Consider the following 15,107-nt stretch of genomic DNA (forward strand, 5'->3'; position numbering starts at 1 on the left):
TTGAAATTATAAGACTTTTAATTATAGTAATTTTTCCAATTGGGAATAAATATTTGTTTGGCCAACTTTTCATTGTTCTTTCTATCTCTTTAAGTTTGGGTTCGTAATTTAGCGTTTCCATTTCTTGTAAGTCAACCGAATATTTAATACCAAGGAGCGTAAATCTGTTAGAATACCACTCCAATCCCCACTTTGCAGACATAGTATCTTGGCTATATTTCTTTTTCCCAATCCAAACTACCTTTGTTTACTCTAAACTCATCTTGATACCAGACCATTCAGCATATAATTCTAAAACACAAAGAGATGCATCCAAGGATTTTGGTGAACCATCTAAAATTAGTGTGGTGTCATCAGGCCCCCCCCCCCCTTTAATCGATAGAGCTTTTACTTAAGACATTAAAGTTTTCTTAACAAACAACAAAAAATCCGAATCGTCTGTGAAAACCGCAATAATACTCTCTCAAGAAACTAAAGATTTTTTTGGCAAAGTATTCTCAGAATTGTCAGCTTCGTCGTTTAATTATGCATGAGTTTCTCGTTTTAAAATTCCTCGGTCCTAATATAAGTATAAAGTCATTCATATTGCATTATTTTGATTACTGGACTGCTTTAAACCAAAAAATTCTGACGTCGTTAAAAAAACAAGTTGAAGAAATATCAATGAATATCCATCGGAATTTAAAAGATCACGGATGGTTTTTGTTTCAAACCATTGCCTACATTTTTATTTTAGTAAAAGAATTATAATTCTCAGATTAAGAATATACTGTTCAAATAAGGCCTTTAAAAATAGTGGAATTTTTGGAGTGTCAAAAACTCGTTGGAAGTACTTGATAAATTGCATGCATATATTGGTGATTTTGAATCTCTTCAAAGTTTTGATTTTTTTCTACCCTATATACCACTTTGCCTCATATTCTTATTAAGAAAAAATTCACACACCTAATTAAATGAGCATTTAAAAAGTCGGAATGCGAATACATATTTTCGAACTCTTTTAGGTCATTTTTTAGTAGCAACAAACAAACGAGCTATGTCAATTGGACATGCTTTGATACTATATCTGCCCTTGAATTTTTACTTGATAACACTTTTGTTCGCTTTGGAGATTCCGTATATCGTCAAGTTATCGGAATTCCAATGGGGACTAACTGTGCACCACTTATTGCGGACCTGTTTTTGTATTGTTATGAGTTACAATTTATGACTAAAATCAGCAAAGACCCATCGAAACAACATCTGATACAAAAATTTAACAATACTTTTAGATATATGGATGATATATTGGCTCTCAATAATGACGACTTCAGTATCACGGTGTAGAATGGTAACGCACTAATCGGGTTCGGCAACGGACTTATCGCGTTTTCAGATGACAACATTTGGCGTAAGTGGTTATTTCTTTCAACTTGTATTAAAGCAGAATTGATATTTCCAAATAAGCTTGATGTCACGGAATGGGGAAATTATTTATTTTGCTGGCTAGCTAATCATATATTCATGGGAAGCTACGATTTATTTCAAATTGTTTCCACCAACGTGGTACCCGAACTTGAAAACAAACATTTTTCATGGAAAGATGTCTAATTGAAGCGTGTTTTAAGCATGCTGTTTTCTTTTTCAAGTAAATTTTTGGTTATTATTCATTAAATGTAGACATTTTCCCTTTCGGAACAGTTTCATGCACTATAAAGGTCTTAAATGATGGTTAATTTGAAAAATTAGTGGCACCGGACTTTTTGTGTTATTAGCACCGGACTTTTTGTGCGCAAATGAATATGGAGACTCCTATCTTCTCAGTCAGTCTATGTGTTTACTCCGCCTTGGTTAATCACCTCTTACTTTATACAATAATCACACATCACGCAATGATATATTTTATTAATCCACAAACAAATGTGTGGGATTCTATCAGTATCTCGTCCTCATAGCAGGAATTTAAGGTTTCTAGTCCATATAATTATGACGTCTGGGAAGGCAATTCTAAATTGTTGCCTTGACGCCATTCTGCGACGATGTAAGGCGTCAAAGAAAGAAAAAAATATAATAAATAGCCTTTCAAGACGTCATAATTATGGTACGGCCTTCAACAATGAGCAAAGTCGGCTATAAAAGGCCCCGAAATGACAATGTAAAACAATTCAAACGAGAACTTTTTAACGGCCTTATTTATATAAAAAATGAACGAAAATCAAATTTGTAACACATAAACAAACGACAATCACTGAATTACAGGCTCCTGACATGGGGCAGGCACATACATACATAATGTAGCGGGGTTAAACATCACGGTTAGCGGGATCCCAAACCTCCCCCTAACCTGGGACAGTGGTAAAACAGTCCAACATAAGAATGAACTATAAAAATCAGTTGAAAAAGGCTTAACTCATCAGATTGACAAAAATACAAGTGGACGTGACCGGGTACTTGTACATCCCGACAACAGAAAGACACTAGGAACAGATCTGCGAGTATTCGCAGTTAACTGACAACTAGTTCAAAGCCACTTACAACTAATAAAACAATCATGCATCTAAGACTAGATGGGTTAATAATTTATGTTGTCACAGTTATTCACCGGCTCCATCAACAATTGTTTTTCATGACTGAAACATAAAGCTTCACTCATACATGCATCATTATGAATACGTCGAAAGAAGACTTGGTATGAATATATATATTTAGATATATAAATCATGTAACGTAAAATAGGCTAAAATTGAATTGAATATTGCTGATTGTTTTTTAACATCCTTGCCCTTGGCCTTGCATTTAAACGAGAGACATTAATATTAACCTGTCTTTTCTATTACGCCGGAATGAATGTGTCTTTTCGAAACATCCATCAATAGACCTGCACATGTTAATCTGGGAAAGAGCAGAAATAAAAGCCTTATTCCTTGACCATTTGTGTTTTGTTTGGCATTGCATATGATATTACCCCATACCGGTGTACTTTTACTCAATGTCCCTTTATTTTCTATCATAATGTAAAAATCAAGATTGAAAAAAACACTTGTTCGTGATAAGTTCCAGACTTGTATATTCTAGCCAAGATGTCAAATGGGGTTTTTAAAATCTTTTATTTTTCATTTCCCAAACAAACAAAAAATACGAAAACATCATTTTTTGCCCTGTTAAAACAATATAAACACAAAAAGTCCTTTGCTCAATAAACCCCAACAGTTCCCTGCCAAAAAACACGTCATTTTAGGGAAACCCGATTAGTCCGCTGCCAAGCAATTTTGAAAAAGCTTTAATATATGATATTTTTTGTTTGTGAATGCACACAAGTGGTTCTAATATGTATTTTGCATGAAATAAAGGAGCACAAAAATTCCACATTCTAATATACTGTGTATTTCAACGGAAACCACACCACTAGTAGCTGTGATCGGCCAGTTGTCCTGTTTAGTGTGGAGCTCTTTGAAAAAGCCAAGAGTGGTACCGAAGCAAAATGAAACATTTTGCAAACTTAGATGATCGGTGCCTTCCGTGATCATATAAACATAAACACTAACGACTTCTTTTCGTCTATTTGGCTAATATTGTGTCACACTGTCTGGAAACAAAACGCGATAAGTCCGTTGCCGAACCCGATTAGTGCGGAAACGCCGACAAAAACCCGATAAGTCCGTTACCATTTTACACCGTGAGTATGTATACTAAAGAAATTCATCCTGTTGAATTTACTTTAAATAAAGCTAATGCTAACATTGACCACTGTCCTTTCCTCGATCTTGATATCTATATCATTAAAGGGAAACTTAATACAAAAATGTATGATAAAAGGGATGATTTTTCATTTCCTATCGTTAATTATCCATTTTTAGATAGTGACGTTCCCTTGTCACCATCTTATGGTGTTTATATATCTCAACTTGTACGATTCGCTCGTGTATGTAACAACGTATTAAATTTTAGCGAGAGAAATTTATGTATTACTGAAAAATTATTAAACCAGGGTTTTCGATATCATAAACTAGTCAAAACATTTACTAAATTTTATCATCGGTATAAGGACATCATTCGTAAATATAACTCAACATGCAGACATCTTATACGTTCGGGTATTTCACATCCAATCTTTTATGGTAATATTCTTTACAAAGCACAAAAATGTCAGTATTCACCTCAAAAGCTAACAAAACCTTTGAACAGACTTATTAAGAAGGGTGATAGTTACGATACTGTTGTCAGGTCATTAAAGATTGCATATTTTGGCTTTAATATTGATTCACTTATAGGGTCTTTGCATCAGAATTAAACATATTTATTCTAAAACCAGTTGTTGACATGACACGGGTTATGTTCTTCTCATATACTTTATGATGGTATAATACTAAACCCCTTACAGGGTGGATTGTGCCTGATATTCATATGATGAAGACATAATCTTTCAATCAGTTTAATTGAGGTCTGGAGCTGGCATGTCAGTAACTGCTAGTAGTCTGTTGTTATTTATGCATTATTGTCATTTTGATTATTTTCTTTTGTTTCCTATTCTGACATCGGACTCGGACTTCCCTTAAACTGAGTTTTACTGTGCGTACTGTTGTACGTTTGTTTTTTCTACATTGTCTAGAGGTATAGGTAGAGGGTTGAGATCTCAAAAAACATGTTTAACCCCGCCGCATTTTTGCGCCTGTCCCAAGTCAGGAGCCTCTGTCCTTGGTTAATCTTGTATCATTTTTAATTTTAGTTTCTTGTGTATAATTTGGAGTTTAGTATGACGTCCATTATCACTAAACTAGTATACATATTTGTTTAGGAGCTAGCTGAAGGACGCATCCGGGTGCGGGAGTTTCTCGCTGCATTGAAGACCCATTGGTGGCATTCGGCTGTTGTCTGCTCTATGGTCGGGTTGTTGTCTCTTTGCCACATTCCCCATTTCCATTTTTAATTTTATTTGTGTTTATGTTAACCCTAGAAAAAATGTTATTGTGCAAATTATATACTTCCGAGAAAAAGTTGTATTTCCCCGTGAAATAAATTGAAAAAATCATGCATTTCCGATATATGTTGCTTAGTACGAATCGTGCTTACAGATTAGAAGAAGTTTAAACGTTTGTGCGTTTAAAATACTTAAATCGAATCGTGGTTAAAATATCAAAGTATTATTGAAACCATGTTGATTTTTTTCAGACTTTTGATTACGTACGTTATATAAAAAAAAAACGTGTGCGAATCAACAAATTTTTTTATGTATTTGTTGTTTATAAAAAAAAATCTACACTGAAAAAATCATGCATATCTAGATAAACTCTTGTATTAGAAGTTTAGTTCTTAACATGTTTATGATTATGTATATCTCTGAACACATTTTTAAGTAAGAACATACAAAGTACACCTGTCTTGAATATAAACACCTATAAATGTGGTAATAACTAAAACAATTATTCTAAACTAAGCATGACCAAAACACAGTTCTCAACACCCTCTTTAACCTAAACATGTTTAGAACTGAGACATGTTTACACTTAAACATGTAAAAAAAGGGCACAACAATGTGTTTAGATTTGTGTTTCAGATTTAAACATAATTGTCACAGTGTACGTTTGATTAATACCTTTAGCGTGGGAAGACTCAAAATAAATTCCTGATAAATCTATTCAAATCTGGAATGTCACTGAAAGTATTGCTTAGGTCTCCAAAGCAGTGACTGCGTTTGTACTGTGATGAACAGCCATCCATGAATTCATGGATACAGCTGGTGTTATATGAAGTAGACCTCAAGTAATCGCATATTTTTTTCGAACCTCGTGTACGAAAAATGGTCGTGTTGTTGATGAGGACTGATTACATAAAATTGTTCTGTAAAATGTACGGAATTTCTTCAGTGCTTCCTATACCGTCACATTTAAGCATTGCATGGCGGTGCATTATTGAGACATGGACAGATTCTTCAGTTTTTGGAAAGTAAGTACTTTGAAGTTCTTGCATTTCTGAACATCGGTAGTTTTCAGAAAAGTCATGGACACAAATACAGCTACCAAACAGAAGAGACGACACTAAAGATTTAAACTGTTCATTTTACCATGAAGCTCTGTGTTGATGAAATGGAAAAGTTTTCAGTCGTTCTTTAATGTGTGAAAAAGAACACCTGCTCTGGTTTCTTTTGTGACCAGTTGGAGTTTTTACAGTTTTACCCTCTTTTACATTAAAATTAATGTACTCAAATTTTCCCCATTTTAAACTCATAGCAGACTCTTATTCGTCGCTTTCCTCGTCTAACAATTTAAAATTATCTACACCACAATTAATACATTGCTATATTATAAAACTTGTCCTCTGTAATACAAAGAATTACACTATAAAGCTCATAAATGCTTTGAAAGCAGCTTTTATTTCAACATGGTACCTACAGCAACATGTCTGTCTGTCTTTCTGGCCTTACAAAAAACGGTGTGCCAGTTTCAAAGGATCTTTTTTTCCAGGGTTTTCTATTCTAAAGTCAGAATAAACCTCAGTTTGCGTTTTTTCGAAAATTTGAATCATATAACTTGCATAACTATTTGGACCAAACCTTTTACGTTTAACATTCGATTTATTTCCAGTTGGTCACGAAATGCCGGATTTATGCAAATATTCAAATACTTGACGCTTCATGTCTTCAATTAACGCATCAGAACGAGTTTTTCGTTTTGTAAAGCTCCAATAGTAATGGTCGCATCTCAGAATTCCGGCACGAATTCTCCTACCTCCGCTTATTCTTCTAACAAGTTTCATCGCTAAACGCTTTCTTCACTTTTTCTCACTTACGCTTTCTCCGCTTACTGATGCAATGATTGTGTTTATTCCCTTTAAAGATTCATTAGTTCGTTTCATTTTGGATGCTTTAATTACTGTTTTTATATCTTCTAAAACGGCCGTTGCAACAATTATATTAGACTGTTCCTCTGGAGTTTTAATAATATTTAATTTTTGTACTTTGCGAACTGTTAGAGGTTGAGTTTTATCCAGATGTGTAGCTAAAGTAACTACTCTTTTCAAAGGAGTAAGCGGGAGTGCGTTTTTCAGTTATTTACCGCTCTGTGTTTTGATGTCCTGTTTTTGAATATATTTTTCAAGTTTTCGTTCATTTTGTTTTGTTTTTGCCCTATACGATTATCTCTCAAGTATTGTCCGTAATTATGTTTCCCGTGAACCCATTACGGCATTTTTAGTTTTTCTGAAAGATGATAATTTTATTTCATTTTTTATTCCAAGTTTTTTTTTAATTTTTTTTTCTCCATAGAATAAAATGAACATTTATTTCCATTTGAATTTTTGTAAAAAATATTTGTTTTATTGTAACCAGTAGCCGATTCTAATTTTCCCGATGAACGATTCAAAATAAGTCCAAATACCGTATGTTGCTTCTCTTTTTTATTCTATTATAAATTAACTAATGTATGTGTCTACGTGTCCAATCTATGTTCTACTTTCTGTTCCTGCCAATTTACATGACACTTAGACGTAACGTTCTGTACATTTTGTTACATAATGTCAAAATCGTATGTGGGGACATTGTATCGGACATAGATTAAATTTATTATAATTTCATATCAAAATAGAGATAATTTTTTGTACTTCTATCCATTATAAAATTTTATTAGCGAAAAGCACTGTATATAATAAATATCATGAAAAAACAGAAACGTAACCCTACGTCAATTTGTTTTGAAGGGGACAAAATGTTGGACAATGCTATTCAATTCGAATAAAAATAATTTGTTTTTAAAATCCTCGATTATTGCATGATGCGAAAGCGTGAGCTTTGTACAAAATGCTAGTATGAAAATTATTTACTTACGACATGGTGATTGCTCTGGTATTCACTTTTTTTTTGGAAAAATTACAAAAATGACGGCAATTTTTCGTGCATAGGACCCATAATTTGTATCATCTTGATCCCCCTTTTTATTTTGAAATTCTGTCCTTTCGAAGAAAAAACAGACATTACGTCATCGACCAATTATGACGTGGGGGACAAATTTTATATCGTTTGGCGGACTTTTTGTTATGCTTTTTATAATATTCAGAATTTCCCGAAACTTATAGTGTAACGCGAGACAAATAAACAATGTCCAAAAATGAAGATTTTATTTATTTTTACTAATGAAAATAGCCTGAAACATATACAAAATTATTCTGTAGGTAATATTAAACAGCTTTAAAATGATATATAACACTTTAGTATATCAATTTTAATGTTTATAATTTAATGCCATCAATGTGTCTTGTCCGCGATTTCACCAAAGTAACACCAGTATCGTGCGACGTTTCTATAAGAAGAAAAAAATAGAAAAAAAGAAAATATGTATCAAGGCAATTTAAAGTGCGATCATTTTAATTACGAATGAATGCTTTCATTATATTATTCATGTTTTCCGTTGACTTTTGTTATGCAACTCTTGGAATATTTCATATTTTTGTCTTCGAATGTTGATTTAGAAAGATGTTATTCAGCCAAACTCTACAAGGGACCTTGTTATAAAGTTGTTATCCCTTTTGGTTGACTAAGGTATATAAATATGGTCATAACATGGTCTTCTTCATATCGACACTATAACGTTTGCCAAAGTGGGGCGTCCGTTTTGCTGTATAATTTCAAAGCCACGTCCGGTCAATTAAGGAGGTGGCTCCTTGCAAGGCTACTTTACGGTACTTATCAACTATACCCATATTTTCAAGTGACATTCCAAATTTCGCGCCCTTCATCACGGTCGACCTCTTTTACAGAACTTACCTATTGTATTGAATTGTTCTCGTCGTATATATTATTGTTATATAAACAAATCTGTGTAATAATCTGAATAATTACTTATTAATTAGTGATGTACATAAACATATGGTAATACCTTTTAATTCTACCCAACGGAAGTGACAAATATTTGGTGACCCAGCTCAAAAATATATAAAACGACGAATCAAAGTATTCAGCTTTATATATAACTAAAACATGTAATATAGGACAATGGTGTTGATTAAAGATTACACCATTCCAAGCCCTTTTGTTTTCCACTTAATCACTATTACAAATAATCAACAAGTTCCGGTTAGAATCTGATACTGATACAAATAGTATATGTCACATGTAGTTTCCGGTTACAGTAAGAAAACCAGGACGGGTTCAAAAAAAGATTTTGAAATCAAAGAAAATGTGCACCTTATAATCAGCATGACTCAATCAGATGACAATACGAATACTAAAAATAAGGCGTAGGTACTTGAATTCAGTCACGGACCCGCGATGTCGGGGGTGTGTTAAAGTGTCGTATATGATAATGACGTCATATGTACTTCTTTATTGAATCGATCAGGGAACCGTAAAGTGCCCAATGGAATTATAGGTTTTTCGTAAAGTATCTATCGCACTCAAATATCCATTATTATGTCACTTACAAATCAGTGTTTCATTACAGTAGATGTTTTTTTTTTATAAACATGTTTGTTGTAAAATATGCACTTAAACAGAGTTATTGATTTATAATTTTTTTCTACAGATTTATTTCTAAAAATAGTATAGTAGTCAAAATCAGAACTTTTATACCAAGTATGTAGTCTTATCATACATTGCTGGAATAACATAGACATTTCTGTATTGTAATATGCAAGTTAATAACAAAAACTTAATATAATCGATGTATATTTAAGGAATAAAGTTACTGTGGTAGAATAGTTATCGCTGGCATTTGTGGATTTGACAGTTGCAACTGCAGTTTTACTGGCCACTCGTTCTTTAGCAAATGGGAAACAAGATCTTACATAAAGATTACATATGAATTTACCTTATCAGTGGACCACTTCTTGTAAAATAATTTTGTCTGACCATCCTTCCATCTACTTGAAAAACATGTGGGTATGAATTTATGTTGCTGATCTTGTTTAAAAGTTTGCGAATCCATCCAGCCAAATCCCATATACCTGTGAGGTTCTCATCACTGATGTTGGTGACGGTGTTGTTCAATTTTCAAATCCAGTCGTCAGTTTTGTCAACCAGGAAAAAATGACATCTCTTCAGTTAATATGCCGAAAATTCTTGGTCTATATCTTCATGGGTGTGTCCTACCATTTAAGATGACATCTTCTTTCTAGTAAATATGCGGAAAATTCTTGGTCAATATCTTCATGTGTGTGTCCTACCATTAAAAAGGACATCTCTTCAGTAAATATGCCGAAAATTCTTGGTCAATATCTTCATTGGTTATTCCTACCATTAAAGATTACATCTCTGTAGTAAATATGCCGAAAGTTCTTGGTCAATATCTTCATGTGTGTGTCCTACTAGTATAAATGACATTTCTTTTTTGGTAAATATGCCAAAAATTCTTTTTCAATATTTTCATGGGTGTGTCTTACCATCAAAAATGACATCTTCTCTTAAGTAAATACGCCAACAGTGTTATAAATCCAAGAACAAATCTTCAAATAAATCCAAATTTAAAGTATAACAATCACGCTTTGTATTTCACCAATTTAAGGATAATATCCCTTGTTATAACATTTGACATCGTAAAAGATATCCGTACTACTACACACAAATAAGTGCCTGCGTTTTCCAAAACTTCTCTGGCAAAGTTCATAATCGCGGGATAATAACAGGCTAGATATGGAAAAAGAAATGTACAAATCTATAATTATCAATTTTTTTATTATTTCAAAAAAAAAAATGTTAAATAATACAGGAAATATAAGCTGTAAAGATCCTAAATAACATAGTATGTAATATTATAAGATGAGATCATAAGACATTGTTTGATTGCTCCCCTCTGTTCTTAGACTCTCTTGATAAATTATGTTGTGTTTCCTTGTTAACAAATAAAATAAAAATTTTAAAAATGCATTAATATATCAGCAAGTTGTAAATTTTATAAAAGTAATGAAATATCCCCATGTCACGCTGTCTGGAACATGTGTTTTCTAATATATCTGGTGATTCCTGTTAGTTATTTGAATGTTAAAACAGTCCTGTCTTAGACAACTTAAGAAAGTACTGCCCATTAAAGAAACTATAATTAGTTACCTGTTTTTGTTTTCTGTAAAACAGTTGTCCATTAGCAGATACAATGTTGGTTGCAGATCTTTTATCATTGCAAATATGTTTATTAAAGTAGAAATCGTCAAACTGGCTGAATGAGGCTACTCAAATACATAAAAGAAAACATATATTCCATCACCATGTACAAATAAGCCAACTAAGTGGACATTCAGTTTCCACCTGGAACTGGTAAACTTGTTTGCGTAAAGAAAGTGTTGTAGCTGGGTTTTTGATTGATCCAATGCATCAATGATGACGGATAAAAACTGGTTAGGACATTTCTTTGCCTTCTATGCATGCGTGTAGTATTTTCTTTTTTCGGCACCAACAAAGGAATGAAATACATCTAGTTTAATGCATTTTAACAAGAGGAATATCAATACCTATTTCCATGTACATACATACATGTAGTGGCCAGTGGTTCTACGGTCGTTACATTATTGTTATTGTCAGTAATATAAACTTCTTAACAATCTGCCTTGGACGGATAAGATCAGGAATAGATTTTAAGCCAGCACAGTCATGATTTTAGTCCAAATTGAAATTAATTCAATGGTGGCAGAGATACAGATAACAACGATTTTGTTACAAGTGTTTCCATCTGCAAGACAAGAATCCTTCAGATTTTCTAAAACAAATGGAGTAACTAATGTAGTCCTTGTTGTAGAAGGCAAAAACTGGTGCATACGGTAAAGGAGTAGATTTTGCAACTGATTACGAAGAACTCGCTGGTACAGAAAAAACATTGGCAGACTATACTGCATTCCCCGTAATTATCATCGTAATTAGGGCCCCGCCTAGTGGCGGGTCGCCCTATAGTGATCAGTCTGTCCGTCCGTCCGTAACAAATTGTGTCCGCTGTATATCTAGAGAGCCGTTATAATTTCATATTTTATACTTGACATGTTTATTAACCAACACCAGAGGATGTGTCATAATGTTTGTACAACTTCGAATTCCTAGGTCAAATTTCAAGGTCAAAAACTTTAGTTTCAGTTGACAACCTCATGTCCTATGGTAAATATCGTGTCCGCTCTATATCTTGAGAACCGTTATGATTTTAAAGTTTATGCTAAACATGTATATTAACAACCACCAGAGGGTGTGTCAAAATGTATGTACAACTTCTTAGGTCAAAGGTCAAGGTCAAAAACTTTAGTTTCAGTTGATAACCCCATGTATGATTTTAAAGTTTATACTTGACATGTATATTAACCAACACTAGAGGGTGTGTCATAATGTAAGTATAACTTCCTAGGTCAAAGATCCGTCTGTCTGTCGGTCCGTCCGTCCCTAACAAATTGTGTCCGCTCTATATCTTGAGAACCGTTATGATTTCATACTTTAAACTCGACATGTATATTAAACAACACCAGAGGGTGTGTCATTATGTATATACAACTTCCTAGGTCAAAGTTTAAAAACTTTGGTTTCAGTTGACAACGCCATGTCCTACCAAATGGTATTTACAGCGGGGCCCACAGAGATGGCTCCCATGTCAATGATGTCTAGTTCTGTGAATCTTCACAAGACTACTTTCCGGTATCCCGACCTTCAACGAAAATATAAGATAAATTGGCCTTCTTCAAATAATTTTGTTCATTATACAATTTTTCTTCACCATGTGTTCCCCTGCCTTCACATCATCAAACATCATACCAACCTCCCTCACATAGACTTGTATGAGCAATAACTATAAGGTCGCATTATCTTCTACAGCGGAACATACATCAAATACAAAAATAATCAATTAATCAGGAAATCTATCCATCTGAAACTAAATAGGCCAATATATGTAACGAGGCTGCCTCCATTTGGCTCTTCTGGCTGTGAATTTGTCATATTATTTATTTTGCTTTATTTCACATAAATATACAGCCATACTTGAAAGTCTCAATTCATATTCTACTCTCAACGCTAGGCTGATCTCAGTTAACTATACATGTTACTAAGGAATATAGAATTCCTTTAAAATTACTTTTCAGAGTAAACGTAAGCCGATAATAGAACAATTATAAAAGGAAAACAAAGCGTAGGCTTTGATAGAACCATGCAAAAGGCTTATAAGTGGGTCCACATGACATGTCAACCAAATGTAATGAAATTTTGCACATATGTTATGATAGCTGAAAGAAAAACAAATCCACCTTTACAATTTGATCTGGTGCTATTTATAGACTTTGCAGCGCCATCTACTGGAAAAGGCATAATTTCATGAAATTCCCACTAAAATGTCACATTTCTGTCGCCCTGGATATGCTAGGTATGGTTATGTTCAGCTCATAATTGAATTGATATATACAACAAGCATTATTTGTCCTTCGGAACTCGACATAATGTAATAGTTTGAATATCCCTATATTTTCGGGCCTACGGATATAAAAAGTGCCTTTTTGGCAATTTTTATACGCCCGTCAATTTTTGACGGGACGTATTATGGTATACAAATGTCCGGTGCCCGTCCGTCTGTTCGGCGTTAACATGTCGCACCGTAACTTGAGAATGACTTATCCAAATTTCATGAAACTTTACATAGTTGTTTCTAATTATGGTCAAACGATCTGTATATCTTTTGGTGAAAATAAGATTAAAACTTTTTAGTTACGGGACTTAGTAACTAAAACAGGTGTGTGTTTTTTTTCACATGTCGCGCCGTATCTCAAAAATAATTTATGATTATTGCTTAAAACTTTACACTCTTCTTAGTTATATTAATCTCAAGATCTGTATACTTTTTGGTGATGATTCAAAATTTTATTTTTGAGTTATTGAGTATTTTGTAAAAAAAGGGGGAGGGGTTTTTCACATGTCGCGCCGTATCTCAAAAACGATTTATGATTATTGCTTAAAATTTTACACACTTCTTAGTTATATTAATCTAAAGATCTGTATACTTTTTGGTTTTGATTCAAAATTTTATTTTTGAGATATTTATTTTTTTTTTTAAAGGGGGTTTTCACATGTCGCGCCGTATCTCAAAAACGATTTATGATTATTGCTTAAAATTTTACACACTTCTTAGTTATATTTATCGAAAGATCTGTATACTTTTTGGTTTTGATTCAAAATTTTATTTTAGAGATATTGAGTTTTTTGTAAAAAAAAAAGGTGGTTTTCGCATGTCACGCCGTATGTCAGAAACTATTTATGCTTATTGCATAAAAATTCACACACAAGACGACGGGCGTATCATGCGCTCATGGCGCAGCTGTTTATTTTTTTTTTACTACTTGAAAAAACCACCAAAATGACATGAAATCTCATAAATTACTTCGATTGTATTAATGTATTAAATATCTATTCAAAGATAAGCATTTGTGCTTTATTTTTTTTTAGATTTTTGAGCTGGGGTCTCTAACACTGTTACCATGGCAACGGAATTAAAATGCGTGATTTTCACATGTTTTTTCTCAATAATTAGTGTATTTCAACATGCAAACTGATAATAATTTTATGTTATTTAATCATCAAACTGAAGAAATTGTTTAATACATTTGATTACAACAAGAGTTTTTCATCATTCTTGTTCAGTCTTGTTAAATATCACAAATCACAAAAAAAATATGTAAAATGAGGATAAAATTTTGACATTTTGTTATTTTTCTGGTTTTATTTGTGAATATTTTTTTATAAAATTTTCTTAACATGTAAATGTGCTTTTGTATTTATATTATCATTACTAATTGCGTAAACTTGTTAAATTAAACATCTAAATAAACAAATGATTCTGTGAAGGATTTGTCTTCAAATATAGAGTTATCTCCCCTATTATTACTCTTCAATAAGAATGTAAAAATATACATGCATACCATACAAAAAACCACAGCCACTAGACGTTCTATCAATTGTAATAAAATATGGGCAATGGGAAGAAAATAGTGTACATGTATATAAAAAAAGAGCTCTTTTGTATATACATGGACACTATTTTCTTCCCATTGCCCATATTTTATTACTATTGATAGAACGTCTAGCGTGGATATAGAAAAAAAAGCTGTTTTTTATATACATTGACACTATTTTCTTCCCATTACCCATATTTTATTACTATTGATAGAACGTCTAGCGCCTGTGAGAAAAC

The sequence above is a fragment of the Mytilus californianus genome, unplaced genomic scaffold, assembly GCF_021869535.1.
Source record: "Mytilus californianus isolate M0D057914Y unplaced genomic scaffold, xbMytCali1.0.p SCAF_1, whole genome shotgun sequence".
NCBI classification, from domain to species: Eukaryota; Metazoa; Mollusca; class Bivalvia; order Mytilida; family Mytilidae; genus Mytilus; species Mytilus californianus.